The sequence below is a fragment of the Oryctolagus cuniculus genome, chromosome 4, assembly GCF_964237555.1.
Source record: "Oryctolagus cuniculus chromosome 4, mOryCun1.1, whole genome shotgun sequence".
In the NCBI taxonomy this organism is placed as follows: domain Eukaryota; kingdom Metazoa; phylum Chordata; class Mammalia; order Lagomorpha; family Leporidae; genus Oryctolagus; species Oryctolagus cuniculus.
In genome coordinates this window covers 72,032,744-72,045,947 of record NC_091435.1, presented here as the reverse complement: position 1 = coordinate 72,045,947, position 13,204 = coordinate 72,032,744, and the positions used below count along the sequence as shown (strand labels likewise).

Below are 13,204 nucleotides of genomic sequence, written 5' to 3'. Positions count from 1 at the left end.
GGGTGATGATGTAAGGTAATGGCTTGATCCATTTATGGCAGTGAAGGTGGAGCCTTTGGAAGGGAATAGATTGAATCAGGTTGTTAGGGTGGGGTGCAATGAGCGGATCAGTGTTGCTATAGAAAGAGAGACACATGGACATGAAGGAAGACCATGTTTCTTGTATTTCCGTCTCCTGTCTCACCCTGTGATCTTCCTTCTGCTCATGTCCCAGTATTGTTAACTTCCATCAGACACTAGAATAATGGGACCACCTGATCTTGGACTGCAAAACCCCAAACTGTAAGTCAAAATAAACCTTCTCATGAGAAACTCCTCAAAGTATTTTAGTTGAAGTAAAAATCCAATACAGCAGGTTTACTAGAGGAAAGGAAACTGTAAACATAAATCTGGCCATCATTAAGACATAAACAGAGAGGCAACTGTAGCCCCATGGCCAGCTTTATAACCCAGAAACATCTGCATGGTTCTAGGTCTTATCTCCCCTTGAAAATGAGATGATTTTTCCTATTACTCAAGACCTTATTGCTAGCATTTCTGTCATTCACCCTTTGTTTCTACTGTTTTCCACTGAGTTAATTACTTTCTTTTTTTTTAAATTCACTTTATTTGAGTTACAGAGAGGGAGAGGCAGAGTCAGAGAGACATAGAAAGGTCTTCCACCCACTGGTTCACTCTCCAGATGGCTGCAATGGTCAAGGCCAGGCCAGGTTGAAGACAGGAGCTTCTTCAGGGTCTCCCACATTGTTTCAGAGACCCAACCACTTGGGCCTCCTCCATTGCTTTCCCAGGTGCATTAGCAGAGAGCTGGATTGCAAGTGGAGCAGCCAGGACTTGACCCCATGCCCATGTGAGATGCTGGTGCTGCAGGTGGCGGCTTTACCTGCCACACCATGGCACCAGCCCCAACTGTTCTTTATTAAAAAAAAAGAAATTATTTGAAAGGCAGAGTGACAGTGAGAGAGGGAAAAACAGAGACAGACATAGAGATTTTTCAACCTCTGGTTTACTCCCCAAATGGCCACAGCTGCCAGGTCTGGCCAGGCTGAAGCCAGGAGTAACTGAAATGCCATCCAGGTCTCTCACGTGGGTGGCAGGGACCCAAGGACTTGGGCCATCTTCTGATGTTTTCCCAGGTGCGTTAACATGGACCTGGATCAGAAGTGAAGCAGTGAGGATTCCAGCTGGCGCCCATATGGGATGCTGGCATCACAAGCAGCAACTAAACTCCCCACTCCAGAATGCCAGCACCTGCTGTTCTTTTTAAAATACACATTTGTTCCTACCTCAGGGGTTTTGCTCTTGCTGATTTGTAGCATTTTGTTAGACAGCCTCCTTCTTGTCACTGAGGATTAAGTTCAAATTTAACTTCTGCAGGGAGGCCTTCCCTGACTAATCCTAATATACAGCATCCCAGCATCTTTATCAATCCTCTTATTTCTTTCTACTTAGGATTATGAAAAAAATATCTTAATTACAGAAGTATTTTCCAATTTATGATTATCTTCTCAACCAGACTGAGGGTAAGAACATTTTCTTGTTTAACACTGTGTAGCCAAAGCAAATAACAGTGCATGGCACATAGTACATATCCAAAAACTGTGCTGAATGACTGAATATATACTTCAGAATCCAGGCAGATCTATCTGAGCTGAAAAATTAGAGGCTCACTTGAGTCAAGGCTAATTTACACACCTTCAGAGCTACAGATCCAGCTTATCAATGTTGACCTATGTGAGTTGCAACCACACCTAGCCTTACCTCCCCCCTTAACCATAAAGTTAGAAAGTGTTTTGATTCCATGGTCCCAATCTCCCACACTTTTCTCTTGTGAGTAACTCCAATCTGGAAACTAATGTAGTCTTGAAAATCTGGTTCCAGCTCAGCAAAATTACCCAGCATAGGCTATATTATCAGAGAAGAATGGTGCCAGAGTGCAAGGTGATTGGACTTTGAGTCACAGGGCCATGAGTTCAATTCCCAACTCCACTACTTACTTGTCATGTGACCTTATATAGAGGACAAATATGAACCTTTTAGGGATGCAGTGACTAACCTAGTGGGGACAATAACACCCACATTGTAGGATCTTTCTAAGACTAAAATGTAACCTGCTCATCCTTCTTCCCAAGACCTATCTCTGTACTCTTCCTTTCCTTCCCCACAACTGAAGGTAATCCTTGGGTCCTCACTGACATCTAGGCTCACACAGTTGGGTAGTCATTGACCACTGACATAAGTAAGGAATCATCCTACATATGCAGGACCTACATATACAATTGCAGGGATGAGCTATGTTTAATCTAATGGAATAGCCACAAAAGTCAGACTCTTGCAATATGGTACCCTGGTGAAAAGTTACTGTTTTAACTAGATTCCAAAGAATTCTGTCAACAGATATGGATACTTACAGGCTTGTCCTCATCCTAAGGTTATCATGGACTTGTTATTTCATACCTTGATTCAAAACTAAGCATATAAAAAGACTAATCATAATTCAATCTGTCTCCTCGTGTTCCATACTAAGTTAATATTTAATATAAAGGGTGAGTGTTATGAAAGCATAATGTCCCAAATAATGTGATGAGCTCTGAGACCAGGCCTTCATGAAGAAATTAGAACCAGAATTGGCTACAGGCCTAAAATGGAGACTGCCAATGTTTCTATAGAAGTGAAAACTATAATGCTCATTCATCGAGATCTCAAGATCTTCAAACTTTTGGTTATGCAACCAGTTTGGAAATAAAAAATAGTTTGGATATGTCTCCTCAAACACATATTTATTTGTAAATGAGGTCATTGCATTTCTGAAACTGATGTACTTTGTTTCATTAACAGCATACACAAATGATGCTACCAGCACTGTGGCGCAGTGGGTTAAAGCCCCCAGGCTGCAGTGCCGGCATCCCCTATGGGCATCGGTTTCAGTCCCAGCTGTTCCTCTTCTGATACAGCTCTCTGCTGTGGCCTGGGAAAGCAGTGAAGATGGCCCAAGTCTTTGGGCCCTGTACCCAAGTGAGAGACCTAGAAGAAGCTCCTGGCTCCTGATCAGTTTAGCTCTGGCCATTGTAGTCATTTGGGGAGTGAACCAGTGGAATGGAAGACCTCTTTTGCTGGCTCTACTTCTCTCAGTAACTTCTTCAAATAAATAAAATATTTTTTTAAAAAAACAGCATGCACAAATGATAAACCTTTTAATAGCTAATATGAAATACACAAACAGAAATCATTTTTCTGGTACTCTATTAGATGAACTGGCACGTACCCTACTTTTGAGACCATTAATTGATGAATCTATTTTGAAATATTCTTTTTTATCATTGTGCTAAGTGAAATAAGCTAGACCCAGAAAGACAAATATCATGTTTCTCTTATTTCTGGAAATAAGTCATATCATATGCTTATCATACCACCTGGTATATGGTTATAAATATTGCCTCACTGAATCATACCTTGTACATGCCACTATAACCTTTTCTTCCCCCATTATGATCATTATTTTTAAATATTCCAACAGGTAAGGTAAATCCTTAATGTTACAAAATGAACAATTACACAAGTAAACTGTCCTATGTTTTAATATAACCTAGCAGAAGGGATACAAATAGTAGACTTGTGCCCTTTCTTGGCATTCCCGCCTTTATCAGCCACCACAATTGATGTATGGAGAAAGAAAAGTAGAAATATAGGAGGAAGGAAAACTGTACATAGATTTCCTACAGAGAGGATGCACTTTCTCTTTACCTAAATGAAAAAGGGCTGAAGTTTTTTGGGAAGGGGCCAAATCTTGAAAAACCAAAAAACCCCTAAGGACCAAGTTAGGATAAAAATTGGAATCCATTAGACCTATGACAACTCCCACTGCTGTGGGAATTAAATGAAGCTTCAGAGCATGGAATCTGGCTCCTAGGAGCTCCAGCCAACATCTGGGTAAGATGACTGGGAAGTGCAGGGTAAAAACACTCTGTGGAGCTAATCTTTACTAAGGAGAGGGACTGAGGCCAGAACTTAGATCCCTTTCTCTTCCTGCCCCCAGGAGGATGTCCTGAATTAGTTTGATGCAACCTCTCTTGTCTATAAGACATCCTGTATGACCAAGCAATCAGCTGGGCTTTCTTAAGAAGCGAGGCTACCTCAGCAACCTGCCACATGTTACCGCCAGCTCACATGCAGCCCTATGCTGACATCTGTACTACATGTCCTCACGTCTCCAGCCACACTCTGGGGACCAAGGCATGCCCAACTCTATAGCTGTCTCTCCAACCTTGGACAGCTGCCTGGGGATGGTCACAAAAAAGGGTTGCACCAAGTTTTCCTTTGTTAGGATTTGGGCCTGGACATTTGAAGCAAATGATGTTTATTATATGTGGATGCTGAAATCATTAATTCTGAGGGATGGAGTGGCTGCTGGGGGCCATGGTTGTGCTGTAGTGCCTCAAGAGAGAAGAAAATAGCCAACATAAAAAGAAAAGGGTTACAAGTTAGTTGATGGCCTGAGAGAGAGGGGAAGAGGAAGAACATGCATGTAACTGCCTTATCTCTTTGACATTCCTAGATGCATTTCCCACAAAGCCTAGCTGTACTTTATTTCTTGGATGTCAATTAACAGCTGTCCTCTCTATGCCTGAATCTGTTTTCTAAGCCAACTGATGTGGGTCTCTGTTTTCTGCAATCAAAACTGGTCCTGACTAAAGCATTTTTATTATTTGTATCCCTCAAGAATTCAGCAGATAGTCGGGGAAGCCTCAGCTTAGAGTATGTCCATATCACTAGCAACTGTAAAAATCTGCCTCTGGATTAAGCCAAGCCAGCAGAAAGCTGCAAATGAGCTGGATTCTGCATTGCCAATCTGTTTCCAGCCACCATGGGACAGCTTCTTCTAAATCATGTCTAGTGTGTGATCAGCAGTCTTTCTGGAAGGGATTCTTTAAGACACGGCCCTTTGCAATGCATTTCCTCAAACAGAAGAATGCTGCTGAATTTTCCCTGATATTGTGGTATCCGTTTGTTAAATAACCCAGGGGAAGCATCTTTCTAGTCTAAAAAGTAAACCTATTTCTCACTGAGAAAAACCTGTTTCTGCTCAGATCTTATAGTCAGACTTAATTTGCATAAATGGGTGCTAGAAACCTTAGAGCTGGAATCTACTCTTGCATTAGCTTCATTTCAGATTCTAATTTATATCTGACCCATGGTTCATTTTTTTTTCTTTCTCATTTGCTTCTAATTTATGCTATCTCCTCATATAAAAAAATCCTTGAAGCCATCTTCAATTCTTTCTGGAATAATACAGCTGTAAAATAAAGTATCCACAAAACTGATGGCCCAGGAGGCAAAAAAACCTTGTGACATTATTTATGATAATAGAATTGGAAAAAAGTCAGGAGGATTAAACACACAAGATACTGAAAATTTTTTTAAAATGAGGCAAGTGATATAAAACAGTAAGTTCAGAAAACTAACAAATATTCTTATTTGTTGTAGATTTCTACATCAGGGAGCCATCAAAGAATAGAGAGAGGGGTAGGGGAAGGGGGGAGAGAGGGAGAGAGAGGGAGAGGGGAAGAGAGGGAGAGAGAGAAAGGAAGGGGGAGAGAGAGGGAGGGGGAGGGGGGAAGAAAGAGGGGAGAGAGGGAAGCAGAGGGGTAGAGGGGGATGGGGGAGAGGATAGAGTGAAGAGGGAGGGGAAAGGGGGAAAAGGGGTAAGGGAGAAAAAGAGGGGAAAAGGGGGGAGGGGGAGGGGAAGAGGGAGACAAGAGGGAGGAGAGAGAGTTCTCTAATTTGTATTGATATAAAAAGAATCAATATATTGTCAACTCATAGACTCAAAGTTTCATGAGTGAGAGGGACTGTCAAGACTACCCAATGTCCTTTTACAGATGAAGATACAGGTGCTAGGAAGCAGGGCCAGTATTATGTCCCAGTGAATCTACCACTTATATTTGTAGCATCCCTTATTGGAGTGTGTGACACATGATCCATCTTCTGCTGTTTTTCCCAGTCCATTAGCAAGAGGTAGACCAGAAAAGGAGCAGCCAGGACACACACTGGTGCTCATATGGGATGATGTCATCACAGACAATGGCTTTACCCACCACACCCCAATGCCGACCCCTCTAGCTGCAAATCCTATAAGGGATCAAGTTTCTACTTATACAGACATGCAGTATGCACAAAATACACAATTATCTCTGTGCTTTTCTTGACAAAAATGCATACTCGCCTTCTAATTATGAGAAAATATCAGTTAAAATTGCAAGATTTTTTTAAAAAGTTTTTTTTTTAAATTTATTTTAAAGGCAGAGTGACAGAGAGAGAAGGGGAGAGACAGAGAAGAGAGATGAGAGAGCTCCCGTCTGTTGCTTACCTCCTGAAATGGCCACAACAGCTGGTGCTGAGCCAGGTTGAAGTCAGGAGCCAGAAACTCCATCTGGATCTCCCACATGGGGGGCAGACTTCCAAACACTTGGCCCACCTTCTGCTACTTTTCCTAGGTCATTAGCAAGGAGATGGATCAGGAGTGGAGTAGCCGGGACACAAACTGGGACCCATATGGGATGCCGGCATCGCAGGCAGCAGCTTGACCTCTGTGCCACAATGCCAGTCCCTAGAACACTTTCTGTCTTTATCAGATCATTTACCCCATTGTGGACCTTATATTGCAGATCATTCCCAGGCTTGGGAGACAGGTTTATCTGGGTTCAGATTTGTCATTCAATGCGAATTTAGCCAAGTTACTTAACCTTGCTAAGCCCATTTTCACATATAAAATGAATGTTAATACAATGCCTGTATGACTTTATCAGATTAATTGATATGTGAAGTGCCCAGCCATATGCCATGACTCATAGTTGGCATTCAGTGAATGTTAGATATGCTTCTGCTTTCCTTCCATCAATAAACCATAGACATATCTTATTCATCTTTGCAGATGCTAATCCCCCCAAGGACCTCAATTCCAATATACACATTTAAAATGTCCCATAGACACCCCACATTATGGCATACTCATTCTGTATGAATAGAAAGACCAGAACAGTGCTATGCACATAGTAGGTGTTGACCAAATGCATTTTGAAGAGGCATACCAGTGGCTGTGTTTATATATCCTGATCCTATACTCTACTCTTAGTGACATGATCTGTATTACTGCATTTAATCCCCAAAAGTTTCAGCTCTACTGACCACATGATTTCCACTCTTCTCCAAACTATGACTATACGTTACTAGAGGCCAAGGCCTCGATCGGCTCATCAGATAGCTCTCCCAATAATTTTCAGTGTGAAAACAAAGATGGAGTCCACTAACCCTAGAAGCTGAGTCTTGAATGTGGTATTACTCAGAGGCTGAGAGTACTTTTTCAGAATAGTCATTAGGAGTAATGAGTGAATCATAGAAAAATGAGACTTCAGGGAAAGAAAGACATAGAAACAAGAAAGTGAGTCCCAAAGAAAAAGGATGGGAGTCAGAGAGTATTAGAGAGTGGGAGAGGGGGAGAGGGAAAGGAAGAGAGGTAGATTGAGATCCTGAATGAGAACAGGGTTTTTAGATCCTGATAAGTTTGAACTTCTTGGTATAGAGCTGTTTTAAGGACTGGCACATCCCATCCTTGAAAAAATGGAGGAAGGGGAGATCCAAGATGACAGAATAGGGGATAGCCACACTAATATAAGCTGCTCTGGGGTATGAAAAGAGCAAAAGAAAGACTTCGTTTCCAGGGGTCTAATTGATGGAAATTTTTGGTGAAGTGAATAAAAAATAATGAAGACTCTTTGGGGCAAGAGGAGAGAGCACAGAGACCCAGCTGCAGCTAGCCATGTATTATGAGCCACAGCACCAACTGGACTCTCCTAGTAGGACCTGAATAAGGGTCCACCTGCATCACAGTCTTAGAGCCAGAGAAATTGATGCCACAAGTCCCTGCATCTCTCAGGCTTGACAATAGGACAAGGTAGCAGACAGCCTTGTCTCCGTCAGCACCAAGAACAAGGTCCTGGCTATCACATTTGTCAGGAAGACTGATACTGAACTCTTTATGGACTAAAGATATATATCCAAGGAAACCCTTGTTCATCTCAAAGCCACATTTCTATCCCTATGAACTGCAACAGACAAGATCACTGTGTCACTTATAGACACAGCTGACATTGATTAAGATAAAACAAATCACTCAGACTACACTCCTGGACTCACCTAGAGAAAAGCTAAAGCAGCAAACCAAGTGATATTCTGCATTCCAGCTAAACCATAAGCTCTTTTGCAACAAAACCTACCCCAAAAAGAAGGACAAATGCAGATGGCAAATCTTAGGACACAAGAGACATGAAGAAAGAAGGTAATATTATGCCTCCAAAAACAATACAATAATCCTCCAGAATTAGATTCTAAACTGAAGTAAATCTGTGAAATGATATAGAATTCAAAATGTTTGTAAGGAAACTCAGTGAGATGTAAGAGAATAGAGATAGACAGATTAAAGATATGAGGAAATCAATGAGTGACATGAACAAAAACATTACTAAATAGACAGAACTTGTTAAGAACCAAATAGAAGTTTTGGAGATGAAACTTTCAATCAGTGAGATAAAAAATACGATTGAGAGCTTTAACAGAACAGACCAATGAAGGAATGAATTTCTGACCTTGAGCACAAGATTCTTAATAATCTAATCAGAGAAAAAATAAAAAGTTATGAAAGTCTACATGAAATACGGGATGCCATTAAATTACCAAATATTCATATTGTAGATATTCCTGGAGGAGAAAAGGAAAAATGCATTGAGAATCTGTTAAACAAAATAATAGTGAAAAACTTTCCAGTTCTTAAAAGAGACATGAACATCTAGGTATAAAATGCTCAGAGGACCCCAAACTCACTCAACCAAAAAAGCCTTCTCAAAGGCATATGGTAGTCAAATTGTCAAAAGCTAAAGCAAGGATAGAATAGTATAAACAGTAAGAGAAAAGCGTCAAGTTATATATAAAGGAAAGCTGATTGGATTGATTTCAGACTTCTCAGAGGAAACCCTACAGGCCAGAAGAGAGTGTGATGATATATTCCAAGTTTTAAAAGAAAAAAAAAGATTTCAGCCAAGAGTATTATATCCAGCAAATCTACGAAGCTCTCCATTAAAGGAGAAGTAAAGCATTTTTCAGATAAACAAAAACAGAGAATTCTCCACCACCAGAACAGCCTTACAAGAAATCCTGCAGGACAGCTTTCATTAGAAGCAAACATGAAAACACAATAGAGCAGACAGAATCATTATCCAATCAACAAAGTGACAAATCTTAATTCTCATCTATCAATACTAACCTTGAATGTAAATGGATTAAATTCACCAAAGACTTAGGTTGGCTGAAAGTATAACAAACAAGGACCCCACTATATACTACCTATAAGAAACTCACTTCACAAAGATATACACAGCCTGGAAATTAAGGGTTAGAGAAAGATATACCGTGCAAATGGACACCAAAAGTGAGCAGACCAGGTGTAGCTATCCTGATATCAGATAAAGCAGACTTTAAATCAAAAACTGTAAAAAGATAAAGAATGACATTCTATTTTGATAAAAGATTCAATTCAGCAAGAAGACATAACAATCATAGATATAAATGCACCCAAGACAAGACTATCCAGATATATACACAAATACTATTAGACCTAAAGGAAGAAAAGGACTCCAACACAATAATAGTAGATGACTTCAACACCCTACTCTCATCAATAGACAAGTCATCTAGACAGAAAATCAATGAAGGTACATTAGAGTTGAAACAAGCTGGTGCCGCGGCTCACTAGGCTAATCCTCTGCCTTGCGGCGCCAGCACACCGGGTTCTAGTCCCAGTCGGGGCACTGGATTCTGTCCCGGTTGCCCCTCTTCCAGGCCAGCTCTCTGCTGTGGCCCTGGAGTGCAGTGGAGGATGGCCCAAGTGCTTGGGCCCTGCACCCCACGGGAGACCAGGATAAGCACCTGGCTCCTGGCTTTGGATCAGCGCGGTGCGCCAGCCGCAGCGCGCCGGCCGCAGCGGCCATTGGAGGGTGAACCAACGGCAAAGGAAGACCTTTCTCTCTGTCTCTCTCTCTCTCACTGTCCACTCTGCCTGTCAAAAAAAAAAAAAAAAAAAGAGTTGAAACATACTATTAAATAGACCTAAAAGATATTTACAGGACATTTCACCCAATAGCTACAGAATTCACACATTCTTCTCATCAGCCCACACAACATTTTCTAGGATAGGCCACATATTAGGCCACAAATCAAGTCTCATCAAATTTAAAAAGATTGAAATCATTCCATGTATCTTCTCAGGCTATAAAAGAATAAAACTAGAAATCAACAACAAGAAGAACAATAAAACACTCATAAATGCTTTAAATTAAGCATGATACTGAATGATCAGTGGGTCAATGAAGAAATTAAAAAGGAAATCACAACTTTCTTGAAATAAATGAAAGTGAAAACATATCAAAACTTGTAGGATACAACCAATCAGTATTAAGAGGGAAGTTTATAGCATTAAGTGCTTACATTAAAAAATAGATCTAATGATGCATCTAGAAGATTTAGAAAACCAAGAAAAAATCTAAAATCAGCAAGAGACAAGAAATAATAAGGATCAGAGCAGAAATGAAATAGAAATTAAAAAATACAAAATATCAACAAAACAATAAGATGGCTTTTTGAGAAGACAAACAATAGGTAAACCTCTTGCCAGAGCAATCAAAAAAGAACAGATATCTCAAATAAAATTAGAGATGAAACAGGAGATACTACAACTGACACTACTGAAAAACAAATGATAAGAAATTACTCTGAAGAGCTATATGCTAATAAACTGGAAAACCTCAAAAAATGGCAAAATTCCTGGATTCATATCCAATAAGATTAAATTAAGAAGATACAGATAATAATAACAAGCAATGAAATTGAAGCAGTAATCAAAGCCTTCCATCAAGGAAAAGTCTGAGATCTGATGGCTTTACTACTGCATTCTACAAGACATTAAAAGAGGAAGTAACTCCAATACTTTTCTTTTTTTTTTTTTTTTTTTATTTATTTTTTTGACAGGCAGAGTGGACAGTGAGAGAGAGAGAGACAGAGAGAAAGGTCTTCCTTTTGCCGTTGGTTCACCCTCCAATGGCCGCCGCTGCAGCCGGCGCACCGCGCTGATCCGATGGCAGGAGCCAGAATCCAGGTGCTTTTCCTGGTCTCCCGTGGGGTGCAGGGCCCAAGCACCTGGGCCATCCTCCACTGCACTCCCTGGCCATAGCAGAGAGCTGGCCTGGAAGAGGGGCAACCGGGACAGAATCCGGCGCCCCGACCGGGACTAGAACCCGGTGTGCCGGCGCCGCAAGGTGGAGGATTAGCCTATTGAGCCACGGCGCCGGCCAATACTTTTCAAACTATTCCAAAATATAGATGGAACTCTGCCAAAATCTTTTTATGAGGCCAGCATTACTTTGATACCAAATCTAAAGATATCTCACACACACACACACACACACACACACACCCCTATAGAGCTATATCTTTAATGAATATAAATGCAAATATTCTGAATAAAATACCAGCAAATTGAATCCAAAATCACATCAAAAAGATCATACATCATAGTCTAGTGGGATATATCCCAGAAATGCAAGTTTGGTTCAACATTTGCAAATCAGTAATCATAAATCACATCAATAGAATGAAGAACAAAAAGCATAAGGTCATCTCAAAAGATGCAGAGAAAGCATTTGATAAGATCCAATATCCCTTCCTGATAATAACCCCCCATAAATTTGAGGAGTGTTCCTTCTATACCTAAAGTATAGACTAGATATCACAAACCAACAGCTAATATCATACTGAAAAACAGAAACAAAAAGTTGAGTTTCCCCTCAGAACTGGAACAAGACAAAGATGTCTACTTTTACTACTCTTATTTTATCACTCTTATAAAGTAATGGAAGCTTTATCTAGGGCAATTAAGGAGTAGAAAAAAAATAAAGGGCATCATTATTAGAAAGAAGCAGTCAAATTATTCATATTTTTAGATAGCATGGATATTGTACATGAAAAAACCTAAACACTCCACTAAAAAGCTGTTTGAACTGATAGATCAGTTCAGCAAAGTTGTAGGTTACAAAATAAATATAGAAAAAACAGTAGCTTTTTGTATGCCAATGATGAACTCACAGAAGGGTAAATCAAGAAAGAAATCCCATTCACAATAGCCTCCCCCCAACACACACACTCAAACATTTAGGAATAAATTTAGCCAAAGAAGTGAAAGACCTCTACAATGGAAATCATCATTCATGAATGAAATCATAAAGGACACACACAAAAAAATGGAAAGATCTTCCTCGTTCATGGATTGGTAGAATCTGTATCATTAAAATGTCTATGCTCCCTAAAGCAATCTACAGTCAATGCAATCTCTGTCAAAACACCATTCTTTACAGAACTAGAAAAAGCAATACTAAAATTCATATGGAATCACAAGAGACCCAGAATAGCCAAAGCATCCTGAGCAAGAAAAATCAAGCTGGCATCACAATACCTGACTTCATAGCATACTACAAAACCATAGTAATTATAAAGAGCATGGTATTAGCATAAAAATTGATGCAAGGATCAATGGAATAAAATAGAGAACACAAAAATGAATCTATGTATACATAGCCAACTGAATTTGTTTTCTTTTTCATTTATTTTACCATGTCTCAATGCTTAAGAATAGAACCAGTGGACAGGAAACAGAACCAAAGACGTGATACTGAGGGGAATGAAGCTTTTTTCCTATGCTTCCATTCATAATATGGAGTGAGATCATATGCCAAGAGAAGGAAGGCCCAGCTGACTTTTTTGTGCTTAGACCATAGAGTGGAGTAAGGAGAATTGGTGAATATATTGGAAAACTACACTGATAAAGGATTAATATCTAGAATTAGATATCTAGATTAATATCTAGAATCTGTAAAGAGCTCAATAAATTCAACAATAACAAAATAATCCAATTATTAAATGGGCAAAGGACTTGAACAGGCATTTTTCAAAGGATGAAATTCAAATGGCCAACAGACACATGAAAAAAAAATGTTCAGGATCACTAGCTATGAGGAAAATTCAAATAAAAGTCACAATGAGCTTTCACCTCACCCCAGTTAGAAGGCTGTCACACAGAAATTGAAAGACAATATATGCTGAT

The 13,204-nt window shown here is 39.9% G+C and overlaps 1 non-coding gene across 1 annotated transcript; it reads right to left on the bottom strand.

The window, feature by feature from the left end:
• Nucleotides 1–12,712: 12,712 nt before the first annotated feature.
• Nucleotides 12,713–12,846, bottom strand: LOC127483067 (small nucleolar RNA SNORA57). The gene has a single exon (XR_007909035.2). It is a non-coding gene; the product is annotated as a small nucleolar RNA SNORA57 (small nucleolar RNA).
• Between the last annotated feature and the right edge of the window lie 358 nt (nucleotides 12,847–13,204).